Below are 12,563 nucleotides of genomic sequence, written 5' to 3' on the forward strand. Positions count from 1 at the left end.
AAATAAGCCATAAGGGTAAACAAACAAACCACCATGTTGAATTACAACCTCAAATGACTTAGGTATCTGAACTGACTCTTGCTGAAATGGAGCATTTCATAGACCTTTGAAGGCTTTGTTTCATTTTAAAAAACAAGTTTGCCTTTTTTTCCTTTAATTAATTTGACTTGCTTGAATTAATTTAATAGCAATAAATCTCTTTCAATAAACACAGTAGCTTCACTTGCTTGTAAATCTACAATCTAACAAAATAAAGTCTAGCAGTATCTGCTTTCTTCATGTGACAGTATAAGTTACCATGCATAAAATGTTTCCATACTCGTGCTGAATTATTAAAGAAAAAAAAAAAATCAAATGCAATGAAACTCTCAGCAATTCAAAACCTCAACTTAGTGCTGGTGCTGTGATTCCAAGTCCTGATATCACAAATTACAGTCATGTAAGCTCCAATTTAGAGGTTCAAGACCTGGTAGTTAAAATCAGCCCAGGATTTTATAAATGGCCATGCTTGCCATTCATTTCTTGCAAAGTTTTTGATATGTAAATGACTACATGCAATGTGACCTGCACCATTATGGCTGCAGATTGAGACAGATATAGAGGCCACGACCCCAACACTGCAGAACTGGGGCTGCCCCAGCTTTAACAATGGCCACAGAAAGGGGAAGGCAGGCAAGGGAGGGGAGAGGAAAACTTTTGAGTTTGAAACCAAACTAAATAAATTATAGCTCCTACCCAGGAAAAGAAAAAAGTGCTCAACAACATATAAAATGTAATCAAGAATAGTGCAGTGGGATTCATGAATTCCCAGGTGGCCATCAGAAGGGCTCAGGCTCAACTGCCTGTTTTTTTCCATGGACATTCAAGTGCAGTTTCAATTAAAACTGATCTTCCACTACAGATTTCAAATTAATTCTTCTTCCAAGTGTCTCATGCTCCAGACATCCTTGCTTTGCAAAAAAGCCCTATATCATTAGAGGAGGAAATAGAACACTTTTTCCAAGCTTGCAGATATTGATTACCTATTCCTTCCATCAAAGCACAATTGCCATTCTGCACTGTATAAATCTCTTCAGCGTTAGACACTTTATAAAGTACTGAGAATTATATCATTAATCATTTGCAGTTACACCTGTCTTGCTTTATTGAATTCTTTGTTTTTTAGAACTTTAAATAAATGCTTTTAAATAAAAACATGACACTAAATAAAGACTCTGTTTCACTTAAACCTAGTTAAAAAAAGAAATCCTGTAATTCTGTGTGTGTGACATTTACCCATCTGAAACACAGGAACTTATGGCTATTTGTATTTCATTTTTCCAACAGTAAACACGATGACTTAAATCAAATAAAATTTCAAATGAATTTGAGTTGGCCTTTTAAGGCTGATAAATAATTCGGTTTTCAGAAACCAAGTTAAGAGCCCACACCTGTATTAATAAATAATACACATTTCCACTGAGATGCTGGGACAACCTGCAGGCAAAAGTGAACATCAGTCAGCCCCATCCTAAAGCTGGAATATTTGATCACAGAAAGAATGATAACTGATGATGTTTGGCATCTTCAGGAACTGAAGTCAATCTTGCCTGCAGGAAACCAACCATGGGCTTGGGTCCAGCAGCTGAAGGTACCACTGGGGCAGGAGGGCTGGACCCAGCCCAGGTCAGCCAAATGCAGGGCAGGGAGAACAGGGGGTGCTGGGGTCCCTGTGCAATTGAACTCTGCTCTGCTGAAATCAGGGACAAAGGGGCCACTGGCTCCTGAGGATGGAAGGAGAGCTGGGGTCAGGGAGCTCAGCAATCCTGGGGTCTCTCATTTCAACCCACACTTCAGGCCAGAGGTGTCATCACCCATCCCTGTCTGAAACTACCTGACACTCCCTAGATTCTCTTCTCATGCAAAACATTTGTCAATGACTGCAGTAACTTTAATAGCTTTTTAATACATTCTGCTCCTTAAATATAATCCAAGATTACTTTTTTCTTCTTTTTACTGTACAAAGCAATGAGCAGTCTTCATTAATGAAAAACCATTAAAGTAATGTATTCTGCCAAAATCTAATTAAAGCTTGTATAAAAACTTTCACTTAAAAAAACCCCAAATATATTTGTTTTTCTCCCACAGGTTTTGTTTAAAACATCTGTTATTAAAAACATTGGCATTTCCTTGATTTTGAAGAATTTTTGAATTAATGGATCAGCTACTCTGATCTGGTTACTGGTGTGCAACACATATACCTTTACACAGACGGAGTTTAACAGAAATTAGCAATTTTTGAGTAACATGATTTGCATCATTCATTTGTAAAGTGTTAGAAATATCAACTTTTTTTTAAAATTTCATTTGTTTTCTAAACATTTTTTACAAAAATGTGATTTTAAATCTCAGGCCTGACATGGAAAGAATTAGTTTAGGGGTTTTCATTTTAGAGGTTTTGTATTATTTGTTCTTCTTTGTTCTTTTTTTAACAGAATTACCTCAGACAAATCTTTGTCTGTACTCAATGCCTTTTATTTTTTACTCAATGCTTTTTATTTTTGAATGAAAATGGTAATAATGATTGCAAAGCAATCAAATCCCCTCATTTCTGCAGTTAGCTTGGTCACTTCATGGAGACATCCTATCCTATCATTTTAATATGGGAGAAAATTCCATGTTTCTCTCAGGGCAAAATCCAAACAGTTATTAGGGACTGAAGGAATGAACTGGTATTTCCTCTTCAAATAAAAACAGAGGTCCCAGCCTTTGCTTGCACAGCTCTGGAGGGGCAGCCTACAGACTTCAAGGACCACAGCAGGTAAGAAAACCTCTGTAAGTTTGACAGGCTCTGGATAAATGGAGATGCTTCCCTTTTCATGGACTGGCAGCTGTGACCTGCCCAACCATTCCAGCTTTTAGCTGAGAAACTCTACAGATCTGAATCTCTGCCTCCAAGTCTCTGTCCTATTTGAACTGCTCCATCACGAGCCAAATCTCAAGAAACACTGAAATGTCACCATCAGTAAACAAAATCAGTTCTTTTCTTCAACACAGAGAAAGAACAAGGAAGAGGTGCCCTTCCTCAGCTACAAAGTAATGAACTTCAATAGCAGGCTGGATTTTCAAACAGGAAAAAATTGTTTTAAACAAACAAGTATCAGTGAAATTCACTACAGAAGTGAAGCATGGTAAGATCCTTCAGAAATCTCAGTCCCAGGGCTCCTCTCTGGGACCAAAAAAACCTGAAGCTGTTACTTGGTGCCAGGAGATCTCATCATCACTGTTTGCCATTTAAAAGGAGCTGTATCAGTAAGTCCAGGAAGGCACCAGAGAAGGAGCTTAAGCCACATAAATAATGACAGGAGGCAAGGCACGTACTGCAGATCCATGCTGGCTGAAAAATCAGCTTCCCTTTACCCTCTCCTCTCACCTCCAGTCTCCTCCTGGGAAGCAGAAAAAAAGTGAAATCTGTAGGATGAAGCCTAAAGACTGCATTTAGATACAAGGCCTAAAAGAATGATTTGAATGACATATCTCTTGCTGATTGATTTAGCATGAGGCTGCAGAGGTAAAGGTATAAAAATCCCTGAAAGCCTTGATAAAAATCAGTAGCATCTTTTAGAGGTCTTCCCATTGCAGAGAAAGCAACCAGGTTGTTAAATCATTATATTAGGGGGAAAAGTTGCTGAAATTATTCTGTCTTGCTCTAAAGTGATGGCATACCAAAATCAAAGGGATGGAGAAGGAGAGCCTGTAGTTAAGAGTTCACAGTGCTGCTTTGAACAAAGATTTCCTGCCCTGGGGGAAAAGGGCTTTTCATTTTATTATTCTCTGTCATCACTCTGTTTAACATGAGACACTTGTGCTTGCAGAAAATTCCAATTACTGCTTGAAAAATGAGACCGAATACCAAGAGCAAGATCCTGAAGAGCTTGCTGAGACACAAACAGGTCTAAGGAATCTGCAGGCTCAGTACAGGGAAGGTGTGCAAAGCATGGGAGAGGTGTAAACAACCAGGGACAGCTTTCTGAGAAGTCAAAAAATCTGAAAGAAACTTTCCCCAAGAACAATCTCCATTAAGGCATATTTTAACCAGCACTTTTGGGAGAGAACACAGAATACAGAAGATGGAACAAAAAGGGGCTGGATCGAGGTAACCTTTGAGCCAGCAGCAGCACAAAAGCACCAATGCCCCCACAGCTACACTACAGCACTGCCCAGCCATGGGGCTGTGCCAGGAAAGCTGATCTTCAAAACTGATCCTGTCAGTGATACTGTCACACTGCCAGAATGTGCCAATTGCAAAGAAAGGCTTCAAATCACGCTCCTAAATAGAAACTATCTATAATGTCTGCAGCTTTTAAACTGAAAGAGAGAGTGATGTGCATGTTCTCCTTAAATTTTCATATACACAGATGCTACAGTTATTGCTGGATTTTTAATTAAACTTCCTAACCTTCAATTTCCTTTGGTGAAGTTGCTAATGTATGTTTTCAACCTTTGTATTCCTTAGTGAACTCTTCTCTATTACGCAGTCACAAATGCAGTGATTTTTATTCTACATCCCCCCACTCATATACAGACTTCCTGCATCCCAATTTTGTTCCTCAAGAAAGTATGAAGCTGCCATGAATCTTGTATGAAGCTCCCACTGTACCTATCAACCTGCCAGTGGCACAAATGTATGATAAATATCCAACATTAGGAAACACCAGGACCTTAGGACGAACATTGCAGGAAGCTCACAAAAAAGTGGAGTCAGTGTAATTACTAAAACAAGATTTTTCCATAAACATTTCAAGTTTTAGCATTTGTGAGCTGAATAATTTACCACCACACAAAAGTGAAAATGGTACTAAGTTTAGCTGTGCTGGCAAAATACTTTGGGGCTTTTTCAGGGGTGTCTCACACAATAAACTCTAGATAGACTTGCCTAATGACCTGTTGAATTTTACAACTAATATTTCAAACTTATTTATATTGAGCACAGAGCACAACAATATCAATGAAATTATTATGCAGAACTCACTGAGTAGGAGGATAAATTGTGGTATTAAAAGTGCCTGCTGGTGGCAAGTGACTGAGACAATGTATATCCACATCCTCTGTTTTTTATAATTTTCTACATTTTTAATAAATGTATCTGACATGTCACACCATTCATTTCATAACTGTCAGAGGCCTTTTAAAAACTGCTCACCCTGAGCTGCATATAATAAACGAGGTGATAACTTACAATATAAGGAAAAAACAGGAGATTAATTTATATGAAGGCATCGTAAATTACTTTTCTTCTATTCCTATACTAGTTCAGTAAAGCCCTATGAAGACTAAGGACAGACATAAAAATAGATTTTTTCCTAAATATAATTTTAAAAAGTATAAATCCTAATGGAAATTACAGAATGAAGATGTATTATGAATCAATGCAGTAGCTCAGCAAGAGCACTGTTGGGAGGAAGACACAGATTTCAGTAATGGGTGCATTGGACAGGTCACATCCAGGCCAAGTTCCTCTGGAGAAGGGTCTCCCTTTCCAACTGTCCTTTTCTTCATTTACAGGCAATAGCTGTGTAATGATGGACCTTGACAGGAGGGATATTTACATTGCTGTAGTGCCCCAGTACAGCAGAAGGAAGAGGGGCTCCATTCTTCCAAACCTCACTAGCAAACAGCTGCTGCCTCAAAAAGCTTAAACTGAACAATGTAAGACAAACGCAGTATAAAACATCTCAAACTTGAACAGATGCATTCCCCTGGGCTAACCTCCCCTTCTCTGTAACACCTTGCTTCATGCTTTCTTCTCCAAGGCCATCTTCCAGAGCTGGCACTAACACACCAGAAAGGTGATCAACCTTCCCATGAGAAAGAAAAGAAACGCCATTTCTTCCAGAGAGTAAAAATAAAAGAAGAAATTAGTCTGGTGTTTCATAGAATTAAACATATGAAAAAGCACAAGCTCATATAATGTTGATGTAAACCATGGTTCCATCTGTGCTACTCCAAGGAGAAAGCACAGTGTGAACACAGCTCTGAGAAAATAAATCTGAGCAAACAAGAGGAAGAAACTGGGCGAGAAACTTTCCCACCCAAGAGCTGCTGGATGCAGATGGAGGCTTCGGGGGCTTCAGCAAGACTTTGCTGGAAGTAAAGGAAGCAAGAGGACCTGAAATTGGCTCAGTGTTAATTACAGCCACCATTGCCAACACCCAGAACAGGCAAAAGCCAGGAAGACAAGCAGCCAGCTTGCCACTCTGTGCCTGTGATCTTACAATGGCACTGCAGGTGAAAATCCCTGCAAGATCTGGAGATGGAACTGGGGAGAGGCCTGGGAACATTTGCTGAGCTGAAACTGTGGGAGACAGACCTCAGGCTGCAGGAGTAGTGAGGCAAGAAGAAAATGTGCAAGAACAGACATGATAGGCTCAGGAACCCTTTTGGGTTTTTGAACCAGAGCTCATGGGTTGTTTGAGGGCTTGACTGAGACCCTGCTGAAGCATCAATGCTCCCATGCTGCTGAACCTGCCCAGGGGCTCAGACATGAACACTGAACGACAGTGACAGTAACAAGCCATGACATTTACGTCAGGAAATCTAAAATTCCCATCTTGCTTCTCTGCCTCCTTCCTACCACCAGGAGCTACATGCTCCATTTCACTCCTTTCCTTTATATAGGGCGAAGTTCACCTGTCTCATGAGAGCAGCTACAAGGATTGATCAGAACTTGAAGAGAGCTATGGAGATAAAAAGCTGTGCAAGACTCAACTGTCCCACTACAGATCTTGGTGCCAGGGTACCTGCAAACACATTTAGAAAAAAAACCAGTTCCAGTTATTTCTCAAAGCACCACAGACTTGACTCCTATTACTTCTCTCATGTACCCTTAATAGGCTTGATCTCACCAAAGAAACTGCTAACGTAAATGATGCATCACTGTAACTTAATTACCTCCAATTTGGGTGGGTACAGGAACAGAAAGTACCTCTTCTTGATTCCCATCTGTTCCTTGTAACTAACCAAAGAAGCCCTCCCCAGAGCTCTGTCTCTGAAAGCCAGCATGAAAAAAAAAGAAAAAGAGGAGGAAAGACAGGAAAAAACTGTATATTTTTATTGAATTTTTGCAGGATGCAAGTTAATAAAACACCCACAGAGAGCACAGAGCAATATAGAAAGGGAATAAAGGGAGGGAGGGCTGATATCAATAAAACCTATCCAGAGGCACTGCTGAAAGTACTCATCATTTCAAAAGAAACCTACTACAAAACTGATTTTCACTTGTTGCTTTGGCTCAGGTTTACAAAAAACAGAAGTGTCCTAAGCAGAGGGTGGATTTAAAAAAATAAAGCCAGGGAGATAAAATTATCTGTTGTTGAAACACGTCACCCTCAGCTTTTCAAAACCCCTTGTTGATCCTAACCTGCCCAGAGATAGCCACCAGATTAGGACCTCATAGTTTAATCACATCACAGAAAACACTACAGTCCCCAAAATCACTCATCAAATCTCAACAAATACTGGCTTTGCCACGATATTGCCTTTTTAGGTGAAAATCAACTTTTGCCCTGCTAAGTTCTTAATGGCATCTCTGTTCCAGCAGCCTTCTCAATCCAGCTGTCCCTTTCACTAATATGCACCAGTAAAATAGCTCCCAGGAGAGTTGCTGGGAGATTGCTAGCTTTTACTTAATGACACATTGTGAACCCTGCCCTCAACTTCTATTAACATTCAGTCTATGTTTCTACCATTAATTTAAGAGGAATGAATAGGAAGACAATAAGCAGCCATAGTGTCCAGCCTGAGGTATTCCATCAGGCACTGCTGCTGTGGCTGACAAGAGAACATTTACAATCGGTTTTCTCATTTTTGTTCTATATCTGTCATTTCCAGTATGTTACACTACATGGCTTAAACTGTTCCAAACCAGCTTTTGTTTTCCAATAGGAAAGTCCAGAGTTAGGAAAAAATGAATAAACCCACCAAAAAAAACCACGAAAAACCAAACAAAGCCAAAAAACTCAACAAATCAACTCATGAAAGGGACCTAATGTTCCTAACGTGGATCTTATTTGCTTGTACCCCTTCTCTCCAGATAAGCTTTAGGTAGTAACCCGTCAGTGCTGGAGGAGGGCATTGGCAGCAGCCCCTCTCCTGCCCCAGACCCCTTCCCTTCTGCCAGCACTACCCTTTGGCAGGGAAATGCACACAAACACCTGAGCAGCTGCTCTGGGGAACAACCAGCTGCTGCAGAGAGCTGGCAGTGAAGAACTGCTGTGATGGATGGAGTCAGGGTGAGAGATGCAGGAGATTCACTCCCACAATATCTGTGGTGCACATTCAAACACCAAGTTAAATAAAAAACCCCAAAAGATACCCTAGCTGGGATAAAAGTTCTTTCCTCATGAACCATTGAGCCACATGAACCATTCATTTAGGGATGGTCACCCCATTGCAGGCTTTGGGATGCAGCTGTTCCCAGGGCAATGTAAGGGCATCACCTGTTCTCTACCTCACTGCCTGCAGCTCCCACAGCTCCTGCTGCCTCCCACGGGAGCATCTTCACCTGCTGCCACCAAGGATGCTTGGAAGCAAGGCAGGTGTTCCCACAGCCCTGCCTGCCCGGGGTGGGGAAGGCAGCAGCCAGCTCTGAGCACACCTCCCTGAGCTCTGTGGTCACAGCAGCGTTTGGGCAGCCCGTGGTGACACATACCATAGAATGGAATCTGCAGTGAAAAAATGTGAAATCACGGTGAAACCTGTAAGATATCAGGTTTATATGGTGGCTGCAGAGCACATCAGAAGATCATCAGCATCATCATGTCTTTTCGAGACAGCCATAATTATTCAGGTTGTTACTTCATCTCACCGGTGCTTTTGAAAAACTATTCAATATTAGCAAACTCTCCCTAAAAACAATGTTTTGGTTGAGGGACTAATCTTCCTATCAGTACACAACCATACCTGGGCTTATCTACATTACCAATTCCCTGCTGATTGAGTGGATTCATTAACAACACAATCTCTGGTGACTGAAATGAAGTCTCATTCTTCGTATCACCGGTGCCTTGCTGTTTGCTTTTCCTTCACAGTATGCACACAAGTAATTAACTTACTATGCTCTGCTAGCTCCTGACACATTACTTGGCATAGAAAAATTCACCAGCAGGTAGTTAAGCATGCAAAATATTTTCAGTCAAATGAACTTCATAACAAAGCTCTACTTAGGAAAAATGCAGCTCTTTCTGATGCAATGCTAACAGACAGCACACTGCCCATCCCAGCAGGAGCTTCTTGGAAGGTAACAAAAAGTGTATAATTTTTACCATTTTTGCTCAACATGTAGGAAATTTCTTCAGGGGGAAAACCTGGTAAACTGTAGATGCTCAGTGAAAGGACAAGCTTGGAGATCAGCCTGACTATCCCTTGTGAAAGCCTGATGTAACAAGGACAGACACAGGATTCACATGGTATAAAAGAAAATGGGGGAAAAAACTAAACAATGCAAATAGGAGATTCAATTCAATGCAGCATAGCTGAGATTATAGGTTTTTGGAAGCATGGAAAAACAGTGCATTTTGACTTTTACAGCAAATTTTAAAAAAGATAAATTGCTATTTAAAGCACGAGTGCTTTTAAGCCTAGAGAAATGGCAGTGAAAACTCCCTAAATAAAAAAATGAAATTTATTGTATGCCTCACCTAATGAGTCCACCGAGAAACATGACTTGAAATATTTAAGTCATCTCAGTAATGTCAAGAAGTAAAACTGGAGTAAAGTTACTGCTGTATTTAAGGTTAAGGCACAAAGAGATGGTGACTTAGGATGGAAGCAGAGTGGGGATGCTGGGCTGACCCCAGTGCAGACTGGTGTCACTGATGTGACAACATTGGCACTGAGTTTGATAACACCAGGACTTTCCCTTGAGAATACAGAGATACTGCAGCCTTGTGGGATTGTCCTCTGATTGGAACATACCCTGAACTATGATTTTAATCACCACAATACTTTTCTAGTACCAGAGGCTGGGAAGCATGAGATCCTCACACCACACTGCTGCAGTCCAGCCACTGCTGTACAAAAACATCACTTGCTCTATACTCTCCTGGTCCTTCCTTTAAGCCAACAGTAGCTGAAACTCCAAAATATATGCAGAAATGCTTGACAAGAACCCAGAAACTTGCTTTTATAAAGGCCCATTCACAGTATTTTTCATTCCAACTTTGACCTTTGTGAAATTCAATGACTGTATTGACCTAAAACACTGGAAATCGTGAGCCTGAAGTTTCCTTCTACATAAGAAAAAAATCCTTAAAAATCCTTCTGAAGTCCTGGAAAATGAAACTGTTCTTTTCCTCAGTTGTTTTTTTTTTCCAGAAGACATTTGTTTCTTTCTCCTTCACATGCCACAAGGCATGTACCTTTTCCAAACTCAGACTTGTTTCGACTGAGTTCACAAAAGTTAGTTCCTCATGTTCCATCACAGCAATTTTTGCTTGGGACAAAAGAAATAGATCTGCGGAGGACAGAATTCACTGTGATTTGTGTATATCATTTTCCTCTATTCTTGCACTGCTTTCAACTCGGCTCATTTAAATATAGCTCCTGTCATACCCATCATTTTCAGTTCACCTGTTATGCAAAACCACACACTCCAACAGAGCAGCCTTTGCTGCAGTTTGTACAGATTTTCTGGGCCTGAAATCCTTATTCATTTACAAACTAGTAGTTCCTTGAACAGTATTTCCACTTGCTTAACTGGCATATTAATGCACGGAATAGAAACTAGATTATGCTTTTTCTGATTTTCATCAAAAATAAATTATCTCACTTAACCCCTGGCATCCTTGATAGTTACTCAGGTCTGTAAACAGTTCACTTAATCAAGGAAACCCTTGTTATATTTCCAAAAGAATGCTGAAGCTTGCTCTATTCCAGAGGAAAGGAATCTCAGGTTTTGTTTGGTTTTCCACTCTTACAAACATGTTTTCATGCCAGAAGAAACAGCTGGATAACATATACTGACATGACAAGCATGAGTCACCACACTCCATAAAGCCACCTCTCAGAGCCTTAAAAACAGTTTTCACCTTGTTCACAAAGGTATTGAGTACTGAAGAACTCAAATCTTGAGTACTCATTGTGTCTGGCTTTTTGGTTTTGTTTTTTAAAGGCTGTTCCCATGTTTAATTGCTCTCCGAGTTTCAATCTGCAGCTTACTTCTCACACCAGCTCACCAAATGTCCAGCCTGGTCCTTATCTGCCTTCCAGTGGCAGACTGCAGGTGACCTCCAGGACACAGCATCTTCCCCTGATGGAGATGCAGGCTTCTCAGTCCAGACACCTGCAGAGGGTTGCCATCAGTAAAGGCAGTCGTGCTGGAGAACTTTTCTCCAGAGGGAAGGTCACCCACTGCCCAGAACTACCATTGAGAGGAGTCAGCCAGGCTGGAGATCCAATGAGAACACTGAATAGACCAAAAAGAGCCCTCCAGTGCCTTAATTAGAGGGTATTTCTTGGATCAGAGATGTATAAAGGAATCCTGTCTCTCCTAAATCACAGATATCCTCCAAAACCTAGACTCCTTCTTTCAGCTCTGATGGAATTTGTCAATGGACTTGCAGCATCCAAAAAGCAATGGAGGGGGGGAAACAGATGGACAGATCCAGCCTAACTGCCACACACAAATATTCAAAAAAGTTCTTTTCCTTCAGGTCAACCCTTATTAGTTTCATCTACAAAAATCCAGATGCTGATTGGATCACTGTGGGGACAAGATCAATTCCTACTATGCTGAGCAATGCATTGTTTCACCTCTTTGTATTCCTGTGGTATCTGAATCCAGGAGGAGCCTTTTGAGGAGCAGACTGACTTTCTGGGTTTTTTTTGCTCAAAGTAAAATACAAAAGAGATTTCAATCCATGACTGGAATTTCTTTCCAGTACAAACATATAGGAATAAGTTAGGAGTATTCCAAGTTTTTTAAGGCAATGGCAGAAGCAGTATTTGGGAACAAGGACCAAAATACGTAATTAAACACAACCTTTCTGATTACAGAGCATGTCTTTATTAAGGCCATAGTTGGTGGACTCAAGAGACTGAAGTCTTGGTCTCATGAGAAAGAATTATGTCCAGCATATTTAACTAGAAATTTTCCAGGCTCTTTGTTTTCAGAGGAAAACACAAAAGGTCCAGGACCCAGAAGGTAAATGAGAACCTTAAAATGACTATCTCTTTTCAATCTCTCCTGATATGTTTTGCCATTGTCTTTATAAGAAAATTAAAATCCATGGATTGCTATTTATCTCAGAAGGGGGGGTTACACCTACACTCTAGATGACGCCTATAAACTTCATACTATCCAACAATAAGAAGGTGGTAGGAGGTGTTTTTTTCTGGTAAAATAGGGTTTAAAAACACATACAGCACTTTGTTTCTTCCTCAGTTGTGATGTCCTGTACATACCCCTGCTCTCAGAAACACAGCCTGGTGCACACCTCGGGAGGAGATTATTTTGTAAGGGACAGAAGCTCATGCAAATAGTTAAACTGTGTGAGAGTGATTGCACCGATGCTTTTATGTCTCTT

At 40.5% G+C, this 12,563-nt stretch overlaps 1 protein-coding gene across 1 annotated transcript in view; it reads right to left on the reverse strand.

Annotated features, from left to right (window-relative positions):
• The window catches only part of PTPRG (protein tyrosine phosphatase receptor type G), a 389,517-nt gene that overhangs the window by 184,147 nt on the left and 192,807 nt on the right, over positions 1–12,563 (reverse strand). The gene's annotated exons all lie outside the window — the stretch shown is intronic.

The sequence above is a fragment of the Sturnus vulgaris genome, chromosome 11 (genome assembly GCF_052056855.1).
Source record: "Sturnus vulgaris isolate bStuVul1 chromosome 11, bStuVul1.hap1, whole genome shotgun sequence".
NCBI lineage: Eukaryota > Metazoa > Chordata > Aves > Passeriformes > Sturnidae > Sturnus > Sturnus vulgaris.